The following is a 25,134-nucleotide window of genomic DNA, read 5'->3' on the forward strand; positions in this document are numbered from 1 at the left end:
AGACTTCTCAGGACCATTTACTGGAGGCAACATGACAGGCAGGCCCATGAACCTATCAGCGTGCACCGCTCATCCGCCAGCCCTTAGGTAATTAGAACACATCACGGGATATAATCAGAAAACTCCTACTTTCGCCAACCATTGGATTTGTAAGTAAATCTACCTGTCAGGGCATCATCACTAGCTAGCAAGGAGTCAGAGAGCCTCCTCTGGTGCTGTTCGACATTCTGCGAGTCGGAGGCGTCCCCTCCTTTGGACACGGACGGCCCTGAAGGTCAGCTCCACTGTACAATCCCAGGAGTTTGCAGGCAGGCAAGAAGGACCAGGAAACCACCCAGCTGCCAAGCCCCTGAACAGTTTATCCCATGAACCTCAGGAATGCTGAGACTAAGTGTACACTTCTTCATCAACTGGACTAGCAGGCTACAAGGCTTCACAACTCAGAGGCTATGGGCCATGTAGCTTTGAGCTCCTTTTCGTACTTAATACAGCCAAATTTAAAGTTGCCCTATGCAAAATGTTTTCCGGGCAACTGCAAAGCCCACTGCATACAGAGCATATGAAATATTTGATTCAGAGTATAAAAAGTCTTCCCTTAATAATATGAGAACGATTTTTTTTTTTCCACAAGGGAGGTTTGTTTGTTTGTTTTCGTCCTTAGGAGAGTGAGCAGGTTTCAGCATTAGACTGACAGTGGAATGTAATAAATGTCAATTTGCACGAGTTTGCAATGTAAACTGAACCAATTATTATAAAGCATCATTTGAATACTTTAAGATTGGATTTTAAAGAAGCCGGATCATATGTTTTGTTGAGGTTAAATTTTAACTACTACTATTAAAATTAAGTATCCAGGTTTTAGTAAATATGTTTTTTAAAAAGCATATTTGTGGATAATAGACAGAACAATAGAAATGTTTTTTCCTTTATTTTCAGTTCATTAGTTCCTTTAAAAAATAATAACATCAGATACTAAATATGTATAAACAAAATGAATTATATCCTGTGGCTAGCCGCTCTTTAACATAAATGCACTTCTACAAAGACACTAGTCTTGTCAAATTTTTATGATTTTTCTTATTCTTTAATGTTTGCCAATATATTGATACTCCCTTTTGAAGTATGTAAAAATTGTTAGTGAATGATCATTCATCTGTTGGATCGTATAATGTGAAATTTCTAATATATGGCCACTTCTAACTTCCAAAATGTCACTTTCATACAGATTGGCCTGATTTGGTAGACCGTTATTTACGATACAGGAAAGATGGTGGGCTTTCAGATTGCCAACTGTATGACTTTAAGCAATTGATCCTGTCTCATTTCCTCCTCAATAAAATGTGGCTAATGACACCTATTTATCAGGGTCATCAGGTAGTTTAAATGCAATATCGGATAAAGCCGCACAGTGACTAACACCCTGGAAGCTATCATGAAATTATTATAAAGAGTGAAGGAGCATAGCTGTCTGTACAGCCTGTTCAGTGGTAAGCACAGCTAAGCATCCTTAAAGCATATGCTATTCCCAAGCGTAGCCAACATTCACTCCTCCCCCTGCCCAAGGTAACAGCACAGAGATGTGCAGTGTTCATGGTATCTTCCAGGCGGAACATAGTCTTTGGGGGTTACATCAATTTGGATCAAGGACCCTGCTTGTCACTTAAAACCTGTAGGACTTAGGTCAGGTAACTTAACCATCTACTATACAGGACTTCTGAGAACTAAGTGCACTGAAGCCTTTAGGCCAGTGATTCTAAATTTTCCTAATGTTGAGACCCCCTTAATACAGTTCCTCATGTGTTATGGTGATCCCAACCATAAAATTATTTTCCTTGCTACTTTAATAACTGCTATTTTGCTTTCGGTATGAATCATAACATAAATCTGTGTTTTCTGGTGGAGTTAGGTGGCCTCTGTTAAATGGTCGTTTGACTCCTTACCCTCACCTCCACCAAGGGATTGAAACCCACAGGTTGAGAACTGCCGTAGAACGTTGGCCTTCAAAGAAAGAGCATGAAAGACATGTTACCTGCCATTCAAGTTCTCCTAACCATCACCATGACAGTTGTCCTGGTCAAGTCCTTTCACTGTGGCTGAACTCCAAGGAAACTATCTTATCACTACTGACATGCAATCCATACTTAAGATCTCTTTCTCTTTATGGTGCAACATATTATTATTAATTTAAAAAGTCAAAAGGGAAATTCTCAGTAACATCACCAAATTATGCATACAGATCAAAGGAGCAAAGCTCAGGGCACAATGTATAGTCCCAATGTCTTAGTCAGGGTTTACTGCTATGAATAGACACCATGACCAAAACAAGTCTTATAAAGAACAACATTTAACTGGGGCTGGCTTACAGGTTCAGAGGTTCAGTCCATTATCATCAAGGCAGGAACATGGCAACATCCAGGCAGGCATGGTGCAGGAGGAGCTGAGAGTTCTACATCTCCATCTGAAGGCTGCTAGTGGAAGACTGACTTCCAGGCAGTTAAAGTGAGAGTTTTAAGCCCATGTTCACAGAGATACACCTATTCCAATAAGGCCACACCTCCTAATAGTGCCACTCCCTGGACCAAGCATATACAAACCAGCACATTCCACTCTCTGGCTCCCATAGGCTCGTTCAAACACATGGGTCTATGGGGGCCATATCTAGCCATAGCATAATGCAAAATATATTTAGTCCAACTTTTAAAGTCCCCATAGTCTATAGCAGTCTCAACAACATTAACAGTCCAAAGTTCAAGTTCTCTTCTAAGATTGATCCAATCACTTAACTGTAAACCCCAAAGCAAGACAGGAAACCAGCTGGACACGGTCCAAACTCTGAATCTCCATGTCTGATGTCAAAGTGGTCTCCAGATCTCCAACTCCTTTTTCATCTTTGGTGACTGCAACAAGCTTCTTTCACCTGGGCTGTTTCCTCTCCCTGTTAGCAGCTTTTCTCAGCAGATAGCCGATGGCTCTGGCAGATCAAATGTATTTTTCTCTCTAAAGACAGAACCACATGGTGGAAGCTACAGTGTTCTGCTGCTTTCTGGGGTGGATCATAGCCCCCTTGTTCTATTACATTATCACTAGCTTCCTCTTTTCCAACTCCTTCAATGTCTAAGTTCGGCTGTCCGAACATTGCTCTGTACATTGACCTTGTACTTAGAGATCTGCATGGCTCTGTCTCCTATAATGTGCAATTAAAGGTATGCACCACACCATGCCTTGATTTAAGCTTTTCTTCACCTAGAACCTGCTTTGTCCCAGGCTGCCCTTGAATTCAGAGATCTGTTTGGTTCTTCCTTCTGGAATTAAAGGTGTGTAACACCATGCCTGGACCTAAACTTAGCTGGGTAGGATCTTGCCCCCAAAATTCCTTAATCTGTTATCTCCTAGAATATAGGATTCAGTTCCATTTCACTTCCTGGTACCTCTTTAATACTCGAAACATATATTTTATATTTTTCCTTTTCAGCTTGCTATGCTTGTTTAAAATGTTCTTCATAAGACTTAACAAGAGAACAAACTATGATGGACGTTTCTGAGACTTCCTTTGTCAATGCAATTAATCTGAGTCTCTTCACCTTAGCCTCAGGCAGACTCTTCAAACAAGGGCAAAAAAGTAGCCACATTCTTTACCAAAATACCATAAAAACAATCTGTAGGCCACATACTGAAGTTTTTCTCCACTGGAACCCCCAGGTCTGCACAGTTTTAGGTCTGCAAAGTTCAAATCACTGACAGCAACAAAGTCTTCCATATTCCTACTAGGATAACTCATTAAGCCCCACTTAAAACATTCCAAGGCTTTCCAAATCTAAAGTCCTCAAATCCAAAGTCTTCCAAACAAAAACATGGTCAGGTCTATCACAGCAATACCCCACTCCTGGTACCAACCTCTGACTTAGTTAGGGTTTTACTGCTGTGAACAGACACCCTGACAAAGGCACTCTTATAAGGACAACATTTAATTGGTGCTGGCTTATAGGTTCAGAGGTTCAGTTCATTATCATCAAGGCAGGAACATGGCAACATCCAGGCAGGCATGGTACAGGCAGAGCCGAGAGCTCTACATTTTCATCTGAAGGCTGCTAGTGGAAGACTGACTTCCAGGCAGCTAGGGTGAGGGGTTTAAGCCCATGCTCACAGTGACACACCTATTCCAACAAGGCCACACCTTCTAATAGTGCCACTCCTTGGGCCAAGCATATACAAACCAGCACACCTCAGTCTTTGTCCTACTGTGTAGCTGGCTTTGTGTGTGTGAACTAATTATCAAGTAACTTTAGAATGTTAAATATCATTTTTCATCAGAGTCTTAGGAAGATTTAAGGTATGAATACTCACATGGTGCCTAGCACACATCAAAATCTCCATGCAGGTTAGTTACTGTGATCACAGATATTAGTGAGGTGATTGTGAATGTAATATTTTTTTCTTGGAATATTCAGACATGTCATGATTATATTCTATAACAACTGCAGCCACTTTGATCCCATATGGCCGGCCTCACATGGGTCATGGCTCCCTTTCCAGTGGCACTTCACAGATGCTAACACAGAAGAGCTACAAACAGATATGGGGAAATTTTCAAAATGTACTTCTACAGTGATTAAAGAATTCACATGAGAAACAGTTTGAATCATGCTCATTTTCATTCCGCTAATGCTTTAGTACCAAGGTGGTCGGTGGCTTGTTTGATGGAATGGACACCTGATACGGAGCCAGAAAAGATCTATGATGACAGGCTTAAGGTACACCAGCACTGTCTGTACACAGGGGCTCAATGCTTTGGAGTGGAGAACCAACCCCTCAGTTAGTTCAACATTTATGGATCACCACCTACACATGACACACAGTGCTGGGGCTAGGAATTCAACAGCAAGTTAGAAGGGTGGTCTAAGTTTAGAATGATAGACTACGCCTGTATTCCCTAAACTAGGGAAGTTGAGTTCACGGTCACCCTGGGCTACACAACAAGACTATCTCAAGCAGGTGGGATGGGGAGTGTACCATTTTCTCTTAAAAACTCTAGTAGAGAATGTCTAAAATACAACTGCAGTATCTATATAATCCTCATCTTAAAGAAGGTGAAGACTACATGAGACAAAGCATAGAGCCTAAATTTTTCTTACTCGGGCAGTATTGGTGATGGAGGTAAAACAACCAAATTAACAGGAACATAAGACCAAGGCTCTATCACCAAAGCCAGAATGATGGATGCTTACTAGGAATGGTCAAAGGTACCAAGGGATGGCACGCTGCTGGACCGGGACCACAGACAGCACTGTTGACCAAATGCTGTGGAAGGTCAAGGACAGGTGGGTAAGATCACAGGATCACAGGGGACCCAGCGGACACACTGTCTTGAAAGCATCTGAAACTCTCTGGCTTGTAACCTCTGGAATCTTAGACCCAGTAATCCGAACCTCAAAGAGAACCACCAGGAGTCCTCCATAGGGAATACTTCTGTCTCTTTTGTGGATACAGTCTCACCTGGCAGGAAATCACACATTCTGAAGGCTGTGTATGGGCAACTGTTTCTGACTGGCTAATACAAGGACAAACAACATTTCTACTAGTGCATACGTGAATAATTGCAGATAATTTATAGGTCTTTAGAGAAATCAGCCAGAAAAAAAAACATGAGGGGACAACTCCTATGAGACAGGGTTTTCTACAGAGAATAGACTTCTCCTTGAACTTGACTGAGACCACACAGTGGAGAGGAAGGGGAGGAGCAACTTCCTTTCTTTTACCTCTTTTTCCTCCTTTGGATGTCAGCTCTCCCTCCCACATTCAGTGAGGGGATCACTTTCAATTTAAGGGTTTGTTGCCTGAGAAGGCTTTCTATTTCTGTATCTCAGACTCGAAAGAACAGTTGTCTGAGGAATGGATCTAGCGGCTCCCACCCTAAGTTAGAAGGGAAAGGATGCACAATCCTGGGGTCTTGACATTCAAATGCTATTTTGTTGATGGATGCAAAATATGAGTAAAAAGACCTTGTGTAATCAAAGAAGACTCAGCACACACAACCCCACAGTGCAAAAAGATCATTTATTCCAACTTGTGACCACAGGTTTCCTTCTGCTATGCAATGATTTGATTGGCTCTAGGAAACTAGGTGAATCTGCCCTTAAAAATCCAGAAGGTTGAAAAAGGTTACCTTTTCAATGCAAACTAACATCACATAGAGGCCCCAACAGGACCTCCGTATGACCCCTATTGCATATTTTATAAAAACAAAACAAATCAAAACAAACAAACAAACAAAAAAACAAGTCAAGTGAAGTGGTAATTTAGTCCTTGAAAATAGTTTGCTAAATTCAACTCTAACTGACCCATTTTGGAGGTGTCATGTTTTCTTCCTTCCTTCCTTCCTTCCTTCCTTCCTTCCTTCCTTCCTTCCTTCCTTCCTTCCCTCCCTCCCTCCCTCCCTCTCTCCCTTCCTTCCTTTTATTAATAACAATTGAGTCAGTCATTTGTACAACACCTTTCCTTTAGTGACATTTGTTTTGAGGGTCAACTAGACTAACTCCTAGTCCTTGCCCATGATTAAAACTCTTGAAAACACCATTCACAAGCTCTCAAGCCTGCTGTGCAGGTGACAGGGCTGGCTCTCTGCACTTAACTGGCACTCCAGTGCAGGGCCATTTCTTTGACCATTTCTGATGTGTTCTTATACTGTGACAAACACTTGCTGACACCTCCCTTATCTCCAACTAGAATTCGAGGGAGAAACAGAAACTTCATGGATTTGTTTTGATCTCAAGACTGCAGATAAATTAGGAAAATCCACTTAAATGAGGACAACATCTCTAACCCTCATCCAGTGTAACTACAGGATACATTTCATTTATTACAGAAGACTGTCCCTCTGTCATAGCATTATAACATTAATGATACAATCACAGCCAATATTAAATACTTCGTTTATGTGATTTCTGATAATACATTTATACATAGGAAGAAATTTATAGAAAATGATTCATACTCCATGAGGAGTGAGTGCTTTTAAAAATAAATATAACTGGAATTTAATTCCCCCAAATATAGGGTAATTGTGGCTATCCAGGAACAGAATGCTGAATATATGTTTTTGATCAAACATAGATTGTTTGATCAATTCTGAGGCTATCATATCCATTGAATCTTTCAAAGTTTGAACTATACATGAGATGCCAAGCAACACAATCCTTTTTTAATGTTACAGTTAAATATATTCCGCTTTGTTGAAGATCACGAAGTAAGCACGTGTTTAAGAAACACCTCAGGTGGTAAAAACCAGAATTATACCTTATTTCCAAAAAGCAATGTAAGACACTGCCTTAAATATCCAGATTTAAGCTGCAGACATATTCTCTCTCATTTAAGAAAAGCTGCATTTCTTATCTCTAGACAATAGCCATAAAGTGTGAGTAATTTTTAAATTCTATTATATTAGTGGGGTTCGTTTGTAGCTGGGAGTTTTGGGGATGTAAATGGAGCTGAAGAAGCAGTATCTGCATCACAGGGATGACATTAAATACGCCTTCCAAGAGGTTGTACTGCATCCTCTGGTTCCTCTTCCTAATGAGACATTCACAGGCAGCTCTCAAGCAGCAATAAATCACCGCTGTATTGAAGCGAATCGTGATCATAATTAAGCACCACCCGCAACAACCACGCTATGAATTATGGAAAGTCTATCTTGATTTCTTTACACCTTTTGGAGGAGGGCATAATAGCTTTATCCTAAGGATAAAAATGGTTGTCACTAAATCTTTTATAGTATCATTATGAAAAAGGGTGACTAAGTCGATATGCAATGTATTCGTAGGTGGTATGATAATTCACATAATGTTTCAATATCGAGTTTTATCCCATGCTTTATCACTTACATATAGCATCTGAACTGACTCATAGGTTATGCGATATTCTGAAATATGGTGCGGCTGCAAGACTCAATGCACTCTGCTTTATTCAATTACTTAATAAGTTCTTAGGAGTTCTTAGAAGCTTAACACAATATCCACTTATAATAGGACTGCCAATTACAGAGAACATCTGGTTCTCCTAAAGAAACAAGCCATCCCCTAAACTTGCGGACAAACGCTTTTAACTGCTAATCAATGTGTAAATCCTCCAGTGGAATGCCAGGGTGCTTAAACTCTGTAACATCAAGAAAAAAACACCAGGAGTAATAGAACAGACAGGGTGTTGCTGTTCCTCAAGTGGTCCCAACATCAGGCTTAATTTCCCTTTTCCCTCCCCTCCCCTCCCCTCCCCTCCCCTCCCCTCCCCTCCTCTCTCTCTTTCTTGAATAAAGGGTGTGTGTGGGGGGAAGTATTATCTCCATAGTACAGTGCCCCTTTGACTTTTTTTTTTTTTGTCCCCCAAGACAACGGGCGACGAGCATCTATTTGTGACTGGTGATCTTCCGCACCCACTAGTTCTATCTTTGGGAAGAAGTCAAAATTGATTTTTCTCCCACCTGTCACACTAAAATCTCAACTCTGTCCTTTCTGTTACACTCTCAAAAGAATTCAGTGGTATCTGGATCAAAGGATTAGGAAACCGCAGCTCTAAGGGAAGCAAGCAGCATGAGAAGACGGTGGGGGCAGTTCTGGGTATTTTATGTAAGCAATCCATTTCAGCTTCAAAGCAGGCACCGGCTAAGTGGGTGAACAACATGTAAAGTGCTCACTTGACATAAGTTTTTTTTTTAAGTAGTTGAGATAAAGAGAGCCTACAGTCGCTGACCTTTTATTATTAGCCAGAGTCCTGAGAACAAGAGAGGCTCTGGCAGAGGTGGCTCATGGCCGCCTGCAGAGCCTCCAGGGCTCTTGTAGCTGTGGCTCAGAGCCTGCAGCTGCCCACTCCTCTTCAAGTTGCTTGTTCCACTCCCTGGCTGATGCGGAGGGTATCTGATTTCTGTCTCTGGATACAGTGCAGAGGACAAGTGCCTGGGAGCCGGACTCTGAGGAAGCACTGAGGAGCACGAGGCTCTCTTCAGGTTCTCAGGAGCCAGGCGCAGCCCCAGCTTAGCTGCAGGCTTTGCTCAGAGAAGTAGAGGAAGGAAAAAAAAACAAAGAGTGCGAAACCTTTTACAAAATTCCATGAAAGAGATAAGGGAATCCCGGTGCATTCACCTAATTTTGCTCCTCTGTGTCCAGAAGGAGTGCTTGAGAGTGAATTCCAAACTCCCTTTCTTCTAACCGCTAAGAGAGGTACGAGAGCTCTGGATGGCGGAATCCTTTCACTAACTGACTAATCACATATTACACTATCACCATGGCCACTGTGGTGTATTTCACATACACTGGGTTTCATGCTACACGCTGTACTCATTGCCCTAGAAGCCCGCCAATCACTGGCCTGCCTTCCACTTACACGTGCAGCCCTGCAAGGCTTAAGGAAGCTGTTTAGAATCACGTGGTCAGTAAACCGCCTCCCACAACAAAAGGCAAAACAACTAAATGGACTAAATAATAAAAAAAAAAATTCCCTTTGGTAAATCAGAAAGCTATTCTGTCTTATTGGTGGAATTCAGTTTTCAACATCCCCTCCTCCCTCAAAAATAGCCATGTTTCAGGACGCAAGGATTCAGTGTCTTTCTACAAATCAGTAAGTTTAACTATTTGAGCGGTAGTTTTTATAGATGGTCGTACAGTTGGCTCCCTAAGAATCTGCCAGATCTCAAGTAATTGACATGGTGAGTTTATTTTCATAATCACACCAACTTTCTTCTCAACTTCAGACTGCCGCCTGATTTTTAATATGCCTTTGTATACAATGCAACCGTATCATCCAGTCAGACAGGGAATCACCGCATACATAGAAGACATGCTGTAGTGGTTAATATTTAATTACAACAGAGTTAATCATAGAAGCACATCTGGATCTAACTTATTAGCATCTGCCTTCAAAAACATTATCTTTGATTCCTACCAAAAAAAAAAAATAGACAAAAGGCAAAATGAAAGAGTCCACATAATGTGCTTGTTCTTCTTGGTAACAGGAGTCACAGCTTTCAGCCATTGGTTCAAAGAGCTTTATTAATGTTCGTGGTGTCTCCTTGCTCCCCAAAAGACTTAGAGCTCTCAGTCTCATCCCAGAGAAGCAAATAAACTTGAAGAGTCACAAGGCCACCTCTGCTGGGGATGAGGATAGACTTCCGGAGAGACATTGAGGGATGGTACCAAGAGCAGGACCCTCCTTGACAGGCTGCCCCTGAGTCACTCTGTGTAGCACGCCACTTACTAGAGGTCACCTACAGGGAAGAGGGTGGCATATGGACAAACAGTGAGTGACTGGCCTGCCGTGGTCACCTCCAGTTAAAGGGGCAAATGTAAAGAGCCAGATGAGATATTCCTGGGGTGAAAAACACAACACTTTTTTTTTTTTTTTGCATGGAATGTCCTCTTCTCTGCTGGGAACCACAATCTTGGAAGGAAGGTAGCCAGGCTAAGCGAGGGGTACAAATAAAATCTAACATAGAAAGAACATGGGCTAAAAGAATAGAGTGGGGCAGGTGTGAAAAGACCTTAAAGAGAGAACACACAGTCCAGGGAAGGATCATGGGAATGAGGTGAAGATACCTGCCTGGTTAGCAAGTATTGAGAGCCTTAGCTGATATCAGAGCTCCAGGAGCAAAGCGACTTGAGGGTATTATTAAGATGATGACACATAAGGAATGAGAAAGGAAGAAAGGGAGAAATATCACGTCAACAACTCCGCCCAGAGCCAGCCAGCCAACGAAGCACCTGATGACTTCGAGACACAAGGCCACCTCTGCAGGCCGTACCCGTATGGCAGGGAAGGAGGGAGTGCACTCATAAACATTGTCACTGACCCCTCATATGTGTGCCCTGCATGTACACCCACCTACCTCAAAGAAACACACAGAAGACTTTTTAAAATGTTCAAACTATGCTCCAAGTCGCACCATTCCAGAAATGAGATGAACTCTAGTAAGCATCACATCACATAAATATAATTGTAATTTTTAATAATGTGATGGCTCTAAAATAAGTGGGTAAAGTATTTGAAGAATTCAGACACTGGGGAAGAGTGATAAGGAGTAATGAATACACGCTCAGGGCCTGTGAGAGGAGAAAACAGGCGAGCGACTGTTTAAAACGAGTTAGAAAGGGAAGCACATTGTGAGGGGAATCTTTTTTTTTCTATTTTGATATGATGAATTAAAGATAAGCACTTAGAATCCATGTAAATGCTTTAGCAATTCAGACCATTGTGGAGATTTTCCAGAGATTGAGAGGCATAGGCTACAGTGTAAATGTAGCCATCAATCCCAAAGGATGTGACAACACAGGAGGGTTTGTTGGGGCAAGCAGGGGCAGGAACAGGGGAGAACTGGGGGAGGGGGTAGAAGGGATCAGAAATTCTGTAAGGACAACAGCTACTGAAAAGCATTGGTGAGTGAGTGTGTGTGTGTATGCCTGTGTGTCTGTGTGTTTCTGTGTGACTGTGTGTAGCTGTGTGTGTGTTTGTCTGTGTGTGTTTATCTGTGTGTTTGTTTCTCTGCGCGCGCGCGCGTGTGTGTGTGTGTGTGTGTGTGTGTGTGTGTGTCTCTGTGTGTCTCTGTGTGTATCTGTCTGTGTATGTTTGTCTTTGTGTATGTGCGTATCTGTGTGTATCTATGTGTGTGTGTGTGTGAGTGTGCATGTGTTTGTATGTGTGTCTGTCTGTCTGTGTATCTTTGTGTTTGTGTGTCTATGTGTGTGTTTGTGTGGTTTTTGTGTGCATTTGTCTTTCTGTGTGTGTGTGTCTGTGTGTCTATGTGTGTGCTTGTCTGTGTGTCTGTCTGTGGGTGTGTATGTGTGTCTATGTGTGTGTTTGTCTCTTTCTCTCTCTGTGAATGTGTGTATATGAGTGTATCTGCATGTGTCTCTGTGAGTGTTTGTCTCTCTCTGTGTCTCTGTCACTGTCTCTGTGTGTGTCTGGAACAGTCTCACTACTGAGAAGTGTAAAGTGAATATGAAGTTAACTCACTCAGGCCTGCTCACCAGTGACATCACTTACCCATCATCCATCCACAGACAGAAAGAGATCAGGTCTTCAATCCCATAGGCTTTTGAGACACTCATCGCAATACCTAGGGGTCCTGTGGGAACATTCCTCTTCAGCTCCCTCATACCTCCAAGACCACTAGATTCTTGCCCTTGCCCACTGCAAGCTCGTACTCACGTAACCGTGTTCCCAAGGTTGTCCATACATCCCCCAAAGCATGGGCACACTCGCCAACAGACAACCAGCAGGCCTGAAGAAGTCACCCACCCATGGAGCTGAGTTAGGACTCTTTTAAGAATCTTACTCGTGTCCACTATAAGAGGATAAGATCTGGGAGCCGTGTCACCACAGATGTCATGTGACAAGTGGAAGTTTCAAATAACAAAGGCTAGAGTGGAAGGCAAGAGGGACGGCCATGCTTGGGTGCAGTTGGATGCTGTGATGAGGGCAGAAAGCATGATCTAATGCTTTAAGCTCTGGGGGTGCCTGAAAGGCACCCAGGTTTGAAAAGGGAGAGAGCTGAGCCATGGGAACTCTGAGGGTGAAGAGCCCAATGGATTCCCTACAGACAGGGGGAACACTGTATCTGTGATCATAAGAACAAGATCTCCACCTAAAGAGCTTGAGAAGCCGTGGGGGAGGCCCTGGCATTCGCAGGTATAATAAGCCACCTCGGTGACACACACTCAGAAGGCTGCCAGGACCATAAATTAAGAAGAGCCACTGAAAAGAAGGGCAAATCACCGTCCTGTGGGCCAAATCCAGCCTGCTCTAACTTCAGTGTGGCCTTTTAGTGAAAAAATGGTCTGACTACTTCATGTTACAATGACTTTCCCGACAGGGAATACTAACTCGGAACCCCAATTAAGCAAAAAAGTGCCAATCACCCGCATCCATTTTTCTCACTAATAGACTTGCATTGCAAAAAATAAAAAAATAAATACCAGTGTTCTCTATCAATTGAGTTTTGAAAACAATGTGGAAATGAGTTTTCCTTCTTATCCCAGCACACTCATTTGGTCACTCGGCACATAAAACCTAAAATATTGACCAACAGCTGGCTGACACCTGCCCTATGGACGTAATGAGAACTGGCTGGTTTTCTGAGACCAGACAAACATCAGCAGATTTGCGGTAAATGGCCCTTGAGCAATGAAAACAGTATGTTGAGTGATATTCAGAGAAGGCCCTGAAACTTATAAGAGTGGGGAAAGCTACCTTACTAATCTCCACTACTGGGCAACATAAAGCATTTATGAATAACAAAAATCTGTTGCTAGGCAAAGACATAGTAGAAGCACATTGGACATGCAGTGTGTAAGCAGCTTGTGCACTTATATGAAAGTTACCTGGACTGCCAGGTATAGTGTCACCAGCCTGTGATCTCAGCTTCTCAGGAAGAAGAAGCAAGAGGGTGTCAAGGTCCAGGCTGGGTAGACCAACGTACTGAGATCCTTCTACAAAGCAGAAATAAAAATAGGGTTAGGGATAATGTTTAGGAGTTAGAGCAGCTGCTTGTGGAAAGACCTAGGTTAGATCCTCGATCATGTACACACACACACACACACACACACACACACACAGACACACACAGACACACATATATACACACACATACATACACACATATACATACACGCATACACACACACACACACACACAGAGGAAAGGCCAATTTGTTTGTGTAACTCCTAGCTTTTTAAAATGTTTTGTACATGTGTGTATTTATTTATTTAGTGTGGTGGGGAGATAGATGTGGGTGCATGCACTCTGTGACTCAAACGTTGAAGCCGGAGGATAGCGCAGGAGTTGACTCTCTCCTTAAACAATGTGGACCCCAGGGATTGAACTTACGTCATCAGGCTTGGCACCAAGCCCCTTCAACTGCTGAGTCATCTCAAGTGCTCCAACCCTTGGGGTTTGAAGGTGTATCAAACCGAATGTAAAGTTTTGGGGAGACAGATTCTTTCAAGGATATCCTCTTTCAAATCACAGCAGCATCAGCATCTTTGACCATATGAAGATCCGAGAAAGCCTAAGAGCAACCGCTTAAACTGCTGGAGAGGTATTTTAAGCATAACCATCATGCCAAAAGGAGGTGCCAAAGTCAAGGCTTTGGACAGGGCACAAATTCAATGCATTATGAAAAATGAAATTCTAAAGGGAGGTCAATAATCAATTCCTGGTTCCAGCTTAAGTTTTTAAAAAGAAAACCAATCTATTTGGCAGCTCCAATGTTGATACACATAGCATGCTCTTGGTTATCTCTTCCCAAGGATTACCAGGCTGAGACATTTTTCAGTTACCTCAGAGCTGCTTTTGATTAGAAAGAACAAAGGACCCTTGTAGTTATATTGATGTACCCTCAGTGACATGTAAGTCACTTATACAGCAGCTTCAGTGTGTGAAAAGCAAGGGCCATCAGTGATCACTCAGACACAGCTGGACCACTTCATGTATCTTCTTACAGTCGTTGGGAGGAACGCTCACCGTGAACAGAGAGAGCAAATGTGGGAATAATATTCCCACAAAGCCCTCAAGTTTCCAAAGAAACAGAAGTAAATAAGTTAATTTGTAGGTATAAAAAGCCCCCAGCTCAGTTGTAAAATATGACATGGCAAATGAACCCGGAGCCGCTTAAATAAGCATGTAGCATTTTCCAGCAGGCTGAACTCGGAGATGCAACGAGAGCATTCTCCCCCTCAAAGATAATCACTTTTATTGTTATCAGGTCAAAGACTCTGATTCCACACAGCAACCTCTGAGTAAAGAACAGGAAGTCCTTTCAGGTCAGAGGGTCCAATATGGAGCCCCCTCTGACGCACGGTGTAATCGTCCTAAAATGAGAAGCAAGCATGGAGTTTCCTTAATTTGCCCTGTTGGGTTCCTGTAATAAGTACTTAACAACTGTGGGCTCCGAGCCGCTCAGCAGACATCAACAAGACCATTTGCCAGATGATTTAGCAAACAAATTTCCGAGCGTCTCGCATTTATGTTGAGTGTACAACATAGGAAAACATGCAGCGATTTCCCAGATAGTAACGGCAGAGAGGGGTAGTGTACATTTAAAAGGAGCCATGGAGACGGAGAATTTCAGTCTAGCAACCTCGGGCAGCTATGCCAAGTTCTCCTTCCATGAAGTTCTCCAAAGGAAGGAATACCGAGCAGGTCCTGTTTGTTTTTCATTCCTCAGGAAAATTATGTGAAATTGGTTTACTGGGAAGGGATTTAGCACCTGGAATAGACCCGGGGAAGGAAGAACAAGCAGAAACCACCCCTTGTGTGAGCAGTAACAACTGATATTCAGCAAGTTCACAGGATTAGCTTTAGTCATTATTAGTTGAATGAATGAATGAATGAATGGCTCCATGGCTAGGACATGTAGGGAAGAGAGACACTTCCATAAGACATGCTGGCAGAATTCTCAGTAACTAGCAGGGGTTAGAAACGGGATGAGACATTTAACATTCATAAAGAAATCCTTCTCTGGTGTCAGGATTTCAGGGCTTGGATGCCAATGCAGGGATAAGGGGATAGATTCTGGAATCTGCGAGAAACCGCCCTGGTTAATTCTGTTGCAGGGCTGGGTGGTAAGAGAGACTTTGCAGTGCTTTAGAATGGGCAGTATCCTGGTGGTAGCATCCACCATTTAAGAGCCTGAGTTCTCCTGAGGCTCTGTGAACAGAGCAACTGTCACTCAAAAGGAAAATAAAGCCTTTAGTAGAGTAGGTTTGGTCCTCAGTCTTCCTCATAGTTCTGGGCGCCAGAGCCCAGGAAACCATTTTGAAGGGGGCAGGTAAGGAACCGCATCGCTCAGTGTTCAGGTGAAATTATATTCTGTTTTCTGAGGCAATGGAGTTTTTGAGCATTCAGGCAGACATTTTAAAAATGTAAGCAATTATAAATTTTATTAGTTTGTGTGTTAGTTTAGCCGATCTTTTTTCTCCCCATGTTATATTTCTTTCCCAATGAATTGTCTAACTTATGGAGTTTCTTTTTAAGACTTTTGGCTAGCCTCACAGAAAAATTAAGTACCCAATGGCTGGAGAGAGAGAGAGGCAGTCCACATTTCAAATGTGAAGTGTGACTTCGCAGTATTAATTGTCAGCTCATTTAACTCTTCAATCTTCTGCCAAATGCACTTGAACTCCATTCAAGTGAGCGAAGGCAGTTTCCTATTCAGATCTGAGTTGAACACCCATGTCTATAACCCAGAGATTTCCTAAGCTTCTAAGATAAAAGCTGGCACACGGGAATGACCGTGAGAGAAGAAGAATGTGCAAATAGATAAATACACACATAAATAAGACTGTCCGTGGAGTTTTCGACTTGAAAATGACGCGCCAAGGGCGCAATGAACAAAATTCACACTCGAAAGTGAGCCTGGTTGCCAGATGTAGCAGGGTGATTTGGGGGAACCCAGGGGAGTCCCCATGAGGAGAATGGCTGGGTGTAAATCAGTCATAGAAATGCTCTGTTGCACCCAGAGACCCTAAGGAAATATATTCATGGCAAATGAAGAACAGGGTGCTAAGACCTGGGACCAGCTGTGCTGAGCGGAGACAGGGGCACATAAGATGCACGTGGGAGAGGAAGGCCAGAAGTAGAGGATGCTGGGAGCCAGGCGGAGACTTTCCTCAAGGAGTAACGCACATAGCTGAGGTTAGCACATTTGATTATTTATTAATTAAAAGTAACAAAGCCTTTTGCTTATGTCAACTATTTCAGTTACAAGAGCCAAGCTAACTAGAGAGAGAGAGAGAGAGAGAGACAGAGACAAAGACAGAGAGAGACACAGAAACAGTTGCAAGGTCCCTGTGGTTTGGGGGAAAGCGTAAACAGACAGGGTGGAAGAGGTTTCATTTGTTTGGGTTTGTTTGTTGTGTTGCTTTTTGTGACAGGGTCTCCTGTAGCCTAGGCTAGCCTCAAATGCCTTATGTAGTCAAGGGTAACCTTGAACTCCTGCTCCTCCTGCTTTACCCTCTGAATGCTTTCATGCTAAGTCTACCTAGTCCAGGCCTGGGGAAATCAGCCAGGGTCTCCTGCACACTGGGCAAACACTCTATCAGCAAACACTCTCCCCGTCTCCTGCTTTCCTGTTTGCTCTGTTTTAAGGCAAGGCCAATGTGTGCTTTTAGAGTTAGAGGCTTAAGTAGGAATTAAATTATCCAATAAGCATTAGAGAACTATTTGCAAATTCCAGTTTTACCTTAGATGGGTTATTTTCAATTCGGGGCAGCTCAGGAACAAGAACAAGCACGCAAATCCACCAGGACTATGAGTCAGCTGATCTACAGTGGCTGGAAATGAAAAGTCACAATGCCTTCTGGGAAATGGGAACCAATACCAACTCAGTTGAAGTGAGTATCGTATGTACAGCTATCTTAAAAAAAAAACAATCTCCAACTGCAATGGCGATTTGCTCACAGAAAGATTATAGGTATAACTTTAATTGACCCACAGAGATTTGCTTCATTTTGCTTTCAATTCTTTTAAATTGTGTTTTATTATTGTTGCTTTTACTTGTATTTGCTTTTGTGAGATGGCGTTTTGTAGCCTAGAACTCATCACGATGCCAAGGCTGTCCTCAAACTCATGAGCCTTCAGCCTCAGAGTGTGGTGTGTGTGTGTGTGTCCCTGTGCTGGGATTATAGCTTTCTATATGCTTAAATTACATGCATAAGCTACCACACCCAGCTTATTATTGCCTCAAATGCCTTATGTGAAATATGAAAATGTAATAATAAGTGGATGGTGTAAGCATTATAGAGTAAGATTTTTAGGACCATGAAATTGCACTGTAATATTCTCCTATTAATATGAAGGCTAAGGAAGGCAACGCTTTGACTGGAAAAGCTATGGTGTTCTTTCTATATTGAGTCACTGTGAAGAACAACTTTTGTCATAATGAACAAGCTGAGCTGAGAAGATACGGGGCTGCAAAGCCACAGGTGAATGTCTACACAGTGTTCATAAATTAGACAAGGAAGCTGATCACTTAGCGTTACTATATTTTCAAGCTGAATTCTTTTTGAATTAATTAACTCCTTTCAAAGAGAAGTGCTGTGTGAATTTGTTACTTGCAGTAAACACTTTCACATTGCTCTTCCGGTCCCTTAAAATAATGGCTTTACCAATTCCGAAGTATCAGTCCGTATCCCACTCATTACAACTCTCATCCCGCATCCCTCTATGTGCGGATTCCTTCTTTCTTGTGACCCTGAGGCCCAAAACTCTCATCAGCTCGCTTGATTCATGTCTTCCGACTGCCCACTCCACCTGAGCAATTACCCAGTCCAGTAGGGTTTCCGGTTTTAGTATCTCTCTCTCTCTCCTTTGCAATAGGATCGGCCCCAGAACGCTTTGACATGCCTACTTTTGATACTAATGTCTTCAGATCTTCTTCAGCATCATTAAAACAGGTTCTTGTTCTGTAGCTCTGGTAAGCCCAGAAGGACAGGCAATATGAGTGTGTCCCTGTGCCGACATACGTTGCCTCATGTTTGTTTCTAACCTAGAAGTCCTTTTCTCCAAACATTGCTCCCCTCTGGCTCCCAATGCCTCTTGGGAATGACTTCAGATGAACCCCCTGCTGCTTGACCCTGGAGCTTCCCAGGTGCCCCCTCTTCCTCCTGGACTCCTTTCAGCCCCAAGGAACTTGCTTGTGACCCCTGCCCTCACATCCTATTTGGAATAAGCATCTTTGCTTGGCCTTAGCTCCCCCCACCCCCCTGCACAGTCCTGGAATGTTTACCCTCTCTTTCTAGATCCTCTTCTGTCAACGAGTGTCCATCAAGCTTATGTCTCAGAAACGTCAATCTTAACTGAAGGTGTGCGCGTCGACTCAGCACCAACGCCGGCAGAGCTTCACTCTGCTTAGATCCTGGAGATACTTTCTATCCCCACCAGAGAGGAGGGAAAAGGTGGAAACAAATGTAAATTTAAGAACAAGGTGCCAAAGTGAGCTTTACAGTTTAAGTCTTCTAACGCACTTGTCCACTTGGGTCCGTGGTTTGTCTCTTCTACGACTATAAAGAGAATTCTAGTTTCTAGACTTACTCCCCTCCTCTGCCTGGTTCTGCTTGTATGGACTGCTCACTCCACAGCCATCCGCGGCAGCACTATGTGAATCCGAGATACTGGGAGAAACGCTTTGCATTTTTAATCATTCTCCATCAGTCGGCCTGTATGCTCCTAATCTTCCACACCAGAAGTCAATCTTCTCTAATCTGTGTTCCTCCTCCTCAGAGCATGAGCACAGAGTACAAAAAAGGGGAGCACCCTTCTGTGGAGAGTAACTTAGCCAAGGACACTCTGCTCCGTCTTTATGATGAAATACATATTTTCCATTAAAAGGCAAATCTGTCATTTTAAAAGGTTGAATTGAATGTACTTTAAAAATAATTCCAGCTGGTTAAATTGAGAGCATTGGGGAGAAGAAAGAAAAAAAAAAAAGCGCAGTACGAATGCTCTCTTGGTCTGTAGTATTTCCATTTTCCTGAAGTGTGAATTGGATATATTTTCCTTTACTTTAAGCCCTTTATTCACAGTTTTTGATTCTAAGTTACTGGAATAAGTTTTAGAAATGAATTGCGTTCAACAATGCAATGTCTAATGCTTCCTATTTCTATTTTGCTGTTATTTTTAGCAGGTTTTAAATAAGGCCCGTTAGAACTGATCCTCTTCCTATAACTATGCAGGAAACAGTGGGATTTCCCTTAGTCCTCTGTACTTCAGACATCATTTGTAGACTTTGAGCAGCTCTGTTTTGGAAACCATTGTTGATTTAATACAATTTTAAGGACAAATTAAAAAATAAATTACAGCCTGGTAAAATAAGAGCAATGGATATTTTAAAATATGAAATTATGTTCTATAAAAGCCACCTAGGTTTCCAATTTATAGATAAATTCAATTTAAAATACTTACATAAATTCAAGATATAAATATATGGCCGGGTGTGGTGGAGCACACCTTTAATCCCAGCACTCGGGAGGCAGAGGCAGGCAGATTTCTGAGTTCGAGGCCAGCCTGGTCTACAAAGTGAGTTTCAAGACAGCCAGGGCTATACAGAGAAACCCTGTCTCGAAAAACCAAAAAAAAAAAAAAAAAAAAAAAGATATAAATATATATCCATTCATGTCATAAATTACATATATTTAAAATGAAATATATTTGGATAAATTTTAAAAATATTCATCCAGTGACCTGATGTTGGACCTGAGGTTTTGTATTTATGAAAACCTTGGAGAAATAATATTTTCCAGTGAACTAAACAGAAACACAAACTCACTCTCTCTCATTTGAGTTTTGGATCAAATCTTTTTTTTTCTTTTGTTTGTTTGTTTGGTTTTTTTGAGACAGGGTTTTTCTGTGTAGCCCTGGCTGTCCTGGAACTTACTCTGTAGATCAGGCTGGCTTTGAACTCAGAAATCCACCTGCTTCTGCCTCCCAAGTGCTGGGATTAAAGGTGTGCGCCACCACTGCCTGGCCTTGGATCAATTCTTTATTGTCTATGCCAGTTTAATTTTTCTCGGTCTCCACTAGCCTTTCCTCCTGTTGGTATTGAAGGACCGAGTATGATACACTTCTCTATGTAGTCTCCATCACCAACTTCCAGCCATGACCCTGGGAAGTCCTTGGTTATGATGCCGTTTCCAGTGGTTAGCGTCTTCAGCTACACCTCAACACTGTCTAAACTTTACTCACTTTCCTTTCAGTCCAAAACGTAATAGCACACACTTTGGACTGGTTTATAAAGTGAGAAAACGTGGGCTACATCACTGTATCATCTTACTTTACAGGCTAAGAAATTCAGGGTGTTTGTGTGTACAAGCTCACATTCTGGCACACACAGCCTTGTGTGTGGGGAGGGGGTGGGGGGGTGTAGACCAAAGAACAATGTTCGCTGTCCTCCCTCTCACTGCATTTGATCCTCTAGAGAAAAGGTCTATGAATGTGGAACTAAGTGGTAGCAAGCAAGCCCTAGTGATCCTCCTGTGGCCCACCCCAGTCCCCAAACCAATGCTGGGGCTAGCGAGATATGCCAGTGAGCCTCCAGCTCCTTCATGGGTGACAGGGACATCACCTCAGATCTTTGTGCTTGTGCAGCACACATTCTTATTGGTTGAGCTATCTCATCAGTGCCCGTAAGAACTTTTAGTGGATTTTTTCTAGTTTTGATTTCTGTCTGGGGAAATGTTTTTGTCCCCATCAGCCCCCTTTCTTGGTTTCCACTGTACCTTCATTTCATATCTCAGAACACAGCTCACATTTCTCTCTGGTTAAACATTTGCCACTATTTTTCTCCCCTCTCTCTGTCTATCCCCATTGTGCCTGCCCCCAAGGAGCATGACTCAGAAAGGAATGACATTCCTACATCCAGCATTTTGCCAAGAGAATAAAGGCAACCGGCTTCAAGGCCACCGGCTTCTTGCTTCTATTGCTCTCACCTGTTCCCATCGCCACTGATCAAGTCTGAAGTGCTTCACACCCCAGATCCACCTACACTGTGACACTGGTCCCTTTCTTGGCAAGCATCCACAGGTGTACCCTATACCTGAAAGAGTTGGATGGGTCCTCATGTCAGTCCAGAGGCTCACAGCTGGTCCTTCCTGCTCTGATGCACCACCCTACCAGTATGCCTTTATCTCCTTGTGCTGAGTTCACTCATCATCTCCCCTTCTCTCCTGCGGAAGTACCAAAGAGATTTGTTTCCCCTCCGGGTTACACGACCAAGGCAGTCAATACCCACTAAACTGTTTGGGCTGATCATCTAAATCATCTGTGCAGGGAAGGGAGTTTACTTATGCAAGGGAAGCTCGGGTGGATGGGAAGCACAGAAAAGGTGTTGTGAAACAGGGAAGCATCCTGAGGTTAGAAGCCTGCTCCAAACCTCCCCACTGACTCTTCATCTTCCTGCAGAGTGGGAGACTGGGGCTCAGAGATCACTACTTTGGTGACTAGCTGAAGCCCTCTTGAAAGGACACTCAGGATTATGCATGAGTGGGTGGCTGCCTTAAATCTGTTAGACTAAATAATTAAACTGAAGTTATTATCACTATGTAAACCATTTACATGCAAAAGATACTTGCTCTTACAGGATGGTACCCATTCTCGGCCCTTCACACAGTTTTTTTCCCTTTGTATTATTGAGTCGCAGCTTGTTATTTCCCTATGCAATAGCATGGTGGGATAATTATTTATTGAGTATTTATTAAGTAATTAAAGCAGTGGTTTGGAAACTTTTCTTTATCCTCTGAATAATGTCCTCTGTGGTAAATGAACTCTTGGGGAGGAATAAAGCTGAACTGGTTTTGTTAAATGGGAAGGCAGATCTCAGAACATAGCAGGATGTCTCCCATTCCTGCATGGCCAGGGTAAATCATGGCACAGTTTGCAACCAACTGCTTAGAGACAATATACTCAATGAGAAGAATATCAAGGCGTACTATTAACTAATTGTTATTAATCCAGGTGTGAGCAATTCACTCAGCAAAATCAAGCTGACCAAGAATAACCACCGAATGTCCAGCTCACTGTCCACTGAAAAGATTGGCCAAGTGGCCCAGTGGCAGCAAAGCTTACCAATATAACAGGAAGAAGATTCTCAGATGGAGTCACAGTCAGAGCCAGAAAACAGCTAGAAGGTTTTTGCATTATAATATATGGGTGCTAAGTGCCATGGCTTTCTAAGAATGAAGAGAATATGAGTGGACCTAGAGAGGGTGACATGGAAACAAACATTTGGGAACTGGAGAGGAGCAGGAAGCTCCTTCACTCCTAGAAAGATGACCAAGATCGACCTGGGACATTTCATGATCGGAGAAGAGGAACGGCTACTGCCAAGAGCAAGGGTGTTCAGTCTAAAAGGACTCTGATGCGTGAGCTGCCGAGTGTTATGGCAACCAGACACCCGCTAGAGTCATTGGGGGACAAAGAACCTCAACTGAGAAAATGCCCCCATCAGACTCACTTGTGGGCAAGCCCTGTGGTGCATCCTGATTTATGATTGATGTAGGAAGACCCACTCCACTGTGGGTGCTGTCACCCTGGGCGGGTGGCCCTTGATTTTTGAAGAGAGCCTGGTTTGGCAAGCCAGGTTTGGCAAGCAAGTCAATAAATAGAATCCTTTCGTCGTGGTCTCTGCATCCCTTCCTGCCCTGAGTTCCTTCAATGATGGATTAGGACTTGAGAGTTGTAAGCTAGAATAAACCTGTTCCTTTTCCCAGTTGCTTTTGTCCTTGGTGTTTTATCACAGCAATAAAAACTCTGACAAGGACAGTACAGAGATGTCAATCTAACAAGGAACTACTGTTTTTTTTGTTTGTTTGTTTGTTTGTTTTTAAAGATCCTGTCTTTTAAAGTAAACATTTTTTAAAGATTTATTTATTTATTTCCTGTATGAGGGTACGCTGATGCTGTCTTCAGACACACCAGAAGAGCCCATTGGGTCCCATCACAGATGGTTGTGAGCCACCATGTGGTTGCTGGGAATGGAACTCAGGAGCTCTGGAAGAGCTATCAGTACTCTTAACTGCTGAGCCATCTCTCCAGTCCCCAGAACTACTGCTTTTAAGATGCCATGCTATGGTCCTCTCAAATGTATGAGAAATTATATTGAGAGGGGGAGGATGAGGGAAGGGGGGACAGGAAAGAGATAAAGAGGGAAACAAGTATTCTGAAATAATCGCATTTTTTCTAAAAAATTAACACAGTTGTTCAGATGGAGTTCTAGCAGTCTCAACTGAACCACTCATAGGTGTGCTGTTCTTTTTCTACAATCAACCTGAGCCAAGTTACCACCCCTGAGGAGTCAGGCCCCAGTTGATGCCTCCAGCCAGAAAGTATAATGCCAGTGACCACAGATACAAGGAAAACCCTAAAAGCAAATACCAGCCACAGAGAATAGCCAGTTATCAAGACACGTAATCCCACGGTTATTTTCAGGATGCCCCCTTTCCTGCCAAGCTCTTCCCAAGCCATCCGAGTTCAGGATCTAGTCAAGCACGGGCTCTTCTGCACCTCTACTCCTTGTACCTACAGCAGCGAAAGGGAACCCCAGCCTCATAAGGATGGCACGGGACTAAGCATGCTTTGCTTAGCACCATGGGCCAGGGATATGGATGAGGACCTTCAAGAAGAGAGAGAGCTGGGGAAGAGCTCAGGGATGACGACAGCAAAGGGTAGCTCATCTTGGCCCCAAAAATAGGGTCAGAAGGGTTATTGATTTCAAAGCAACAAGGTTCTTGAAGGACTTGAAGCCTAGCCAGGGCCCTGGGGTAGGTTTTCAAGATTAGAGGGTTTGTTGTTGTTGTTGTTGTTTTCTGTTTTTTGTGGGTTTTTCTTTTTGAAATATATTTTCCATTATTTCCCTCATAAATAGTAGTAATTAGAGATTGAAGGTAAGTGAATTAACGTTCATAACAAATACAAATCTTGTGGTTTTGGCACTTGAATTTCTTTTAAAATTCTTTACATACCATATTGGCAAATTAATGAGGGGTAATGATTAGTAATTAACATTCAGAGGCTAGTGATGCTGTATGTATACTACTATTTCAAGAATTTAAGGGGAAACATGGCAGATAAGTGGATGGAATGAGAAAAGATCATATTGAGTGGGTAAGCCAGTCACAGAAAGACAAATGGTATGTGTTCTCTCTTGCCTGAAGTCCCTGGCTCCAAGTCTTTAGGTGTAACTATCCAACCTAGAGAAAGAGCAGAAACCAGAAAAGGAAAAAGAGACCATGAGGGGTGGGAACAAGTACTGTAAAGGCAGTTTAAAGGGGAAAATAAGAAAAAAACTGAGCTGGGGAGTTTTTATTAAAGGGGGGGAGTAAAGATAACACAGGAGAAAAGGGGGGATACAATAACAGTAAGTATGTCTAAAAAAGTCACAAGGAACCATTGTCTCTTTACTCAGACACATACAATACATCTGTGTGTGCATATATAGTTTAAAATATTGTCCTATATTTACTTCAGTGGGACAGGTTGACCAGTTGTTTCTTTCTTTCCCTCTTCTCTACCAGGCTACGGTTTAACACAGAGCCACTAACATGGTAGGCAAATGCTTTCCCACAGACCTACATCTCCAATGCCAGGCGACCAGTTGACAGTCA

At 42.7% G+C, this 25,134-nt stretch overlaps 1 protein-coding gene across 18 annotated transcripts in view; it reads right to left on the reverse strand.

The window, feature by feature from the left end:
* The window catches only part of Tenm3 (teneurin transmembrane protein 3), a 1,297,160-nt gene that overhangs the window by 541,312 nt on the left and 730,714 nt on the right, over window positions 1-25,134 (reverse strand). The gene's annotated exons all lie outside the window — the stretch shown is intronic.

This window comes from Mus musculus, chromosome 8 (genome assembly GCF_000001635.26).
Source record: "Mus musculus strain C57BL/6J chromosome 8, GRCm38.p6 C57BL/6J".
Taxonomy (NCBI): Eukaryota; Metazoa; Chordata; class Mammalia; order Rodentia; family Muridae; genus Mus; species Mus musculus.